We start from the raw sequence: 3,113 nt of genomic DNA on the forward strand, positions 1-3,113 counted from the left end.
CCTCGGCCTCATAAAGGGCATCCGTGAAAAATCTATAGCTAACATCTTACTTAACTGTGACAGACTGAATGCATTACCCCCTAAGATCAGGAGCCAGGCATGAATCAACACTTCTTTTCAACATTGTACTACAGGTTCTGGAAAGGAAGATGTAAAACTACTCTTATTATCAGACAACATGATCATCTATGCAGAAAATCCAATAGAATCTACAAAAAAGTCACTAGAACTAACAAGTGATTTTAGCAACGTTGTAGGATACAAGATCAATATACAAAAATCAATAGTGTGAAATTAATCTCTATGATACTGTAATAGTGGATAGACATCATTACATATTTGTTAAAACTTATAGAATGTACAACACAAAGAGTGAATCCTATGTAACATAAGCTACAAACTTCAGTTAATAATAATGTATCAATATTGGTTCATCAATTACAACAAATATACCACAATAATTCACAATGTAAATAATATGGGGAACTGGGGAGTGAGGAGAGTATGTGGGAATTCTCTGTACTTTCTGATCAATTTTCCTACAAAACTAACAGAGTTTTAAAAAAAAACTATTAATTTTTAAAAACTAACATATAAATTTACAATTAAGTAAATTATGTCAATTCTTCCTGAATTGATTTCTAGATTCAATGGCATCCCAATCAAAATCCCGGCAGATTTTTTTATTTTGGTGGAAATTAACAAATGATTCTAAAATTTATATGGAAATGCAAAGGACCTAGAATGCAAAAGAGCTTTGAAAAAGAACACAGTTGAATGACTAACCCTATCTGATTTTAAGACTTATAACACTATAATATTCAAAATAGATACTACCGAGCAAAGTGTAGATTGGAGCACCCTTTCTATGTGTCAATTGGCAAAGACCTGAAAAGTCTTTGACTCAGCAGTTCAGTTCTAGCAACTTTTACTGAAAAATAGTCAAACACACACAAGAACAAAGATATTAAAATCATCATTATTCTTAGTGGTTAAAAACTAGAAAACAAACAGATGTTTAACAAAAGGAAACTGGTTAAATAAATTGATATACACTTATGTTAAAATAAATATGCAGCCCAGACATCAAAAATCATGTATTAAATGACATGGGGAAAAGTTAAGTATATACAGTTATATGAATTTAGCAGGTCACAAAACAACAGTTCCTACTTTGTTAAAAAAATATTTGTTTATATAACTGGAAGAGTATATAACAAAATATTTACAGTTCTAAGTGAAGAAATTACCAGTTATTTTTCACAAAAACTGCATAATGCTTTTGTGATTTTGAAAAAGGTTTTAAAGTTTAGACTTTTTGAAGTTTTATGATTGGAAAGGTATATTTATCAAAATAGTCATTTTTAGCATTAAAAAAAATGATGGCTATCTCAAATGACACCTGACAATTTAAGATCCTGTTTCAAACTGGAGAAGGAAGACCTCTCTCTCAGTGACTGGAAGATATGTTTCTCCCTTCCTACTCATTTAACTGTGTTTTTCATCTTGAAGTCAGTCTGTACCTGTTATAATTTTTTGTATTTTAAAATAAAATCTGTACATGCTTTCTAGAGAAAATTTGAAAAATACAGAAAAGTATTCAGAAGAAAATAAACAATTATATATAATCACTACTAATATGTTCTCAAGTCTCATTATCCTTTCAAGGACTTGTGAGTGTGCTTCTCAATCCCTGGCCTGTATCAGCACAAGATCCATTAATGTGAATAAGCACACATGGAATCAGTCCCATGAGCCAACATAGCCTCATGTAACCGTGATAAAATCGTAAAATTGTTCTTCTTTGGGGATGGATATTTACTTATTTATTTGGGAATTTCCCTCATTAATTTTCTTCTAAGCATAAAAGTATCATATTCATTATTTTATAAATTATAAAACAATATAAAGAAGAAAATAAAAATCAACAGTAATTCTATCACCAAGGATTATCACTGGTAACTTCCAAGATTTTAATTCTATGTAAATATATATATTATAAACACTTTAATAAAGCTAAGATATCAATATAAATTGTTTGGATTTTGCTTTTTTTTTTCACATAACATTTTTTCCTTATCATGTATCCTACCTTTAAAAAGGTGCATTCTATTTCTTTGTATGAACATACCAGAAGTCGTTTACTCAGCCCCTGATCATTGAACACTTCGGTTACTTCCAATTTTTTTACAAGGCAAGTCCACTGTTTACTGGGACATGGGGACGTACAAGTAAGTCCCGTAGGGAACATCAATTTACAAACATTTCTGTACTCCACACACACTATTTATGATAGAGTTTTGTCTTTGTTTTGGGCGAGGAAGATCGATGGATGGTAGAGGAAGGAAGCGTGGAGGGGTAGAGGTTGGGGCCCTCCCACCCAGTCCCGGAAGAACCGCCTTTGCTGCTCTGGGGAGGGATTCCCTGGGACCCCGCCCCCAGACCCTTCGTCAGGCAGCGCCTGTTCCCGCCGTCCGCTGAGCTGCACTGCACCCCTGTGGCCCAGCTGCGACACTGCAGCACAGGAGCACCAGAGCCTAGTGGTTTTCGGGAGGCATTGGGGTTATTTTTTGGACTGATTTTTAAAATCCAATTTAAAACTGTAATTTTTTTTCAGCTAAGCAACAGAAAATGTACAAGCTCAAAATGATAGAAGGCGTGGGATTTGGGTCTGTAATACACATTTTCTAAGAGCCCTGTAAATGTTCTTTAGAACATTTCTTTAGAGCACTTGAATGAAAATAAACTTAGCCCTTCCATCCCCTGCTCGTTTCTCCAGCTTCAGTCGGGTCACTCTGCCCTTAGGCACTATCCCCTAGCTCTAAAGAACGACTTACAAGTTTCCTAATGGTCCAGGCTTCGTTTTGCTTTTACTGGAACTTACACGAGCTAAGCATCCTCACACCCCTACCCCCGCCTGACTTCTAAATCTCCTTAAGACTTAGGCTCCTTTTGATTCCCTAAGATGAGGTTGATGGTTGATTGGTGTTCGGGGCTCCCTGTAAACTCATCTCTCTCTCCCCTATTGGACTGGAGGGTCCTTGAGCACCCACGTGACTCTTCCTCCTTTTGTCCACCACTTTTCTCTCCTTGGAGACAGTAAATCACGGAGA

The sequence above is a fragment of the Hyperoodon ampullatus genome (genome assembly GCF_949752795.1).
Source record: "Hyperoodon ampullatus genome assembly, chromosome: 1".
Classification (NCBI taxonomy): Eukaryota; Metazoa; Chordata; class Mammalia; order Artiodactyla; family Ziphiidae; genus Hyperoodon; species Hyperoodon ampullatus.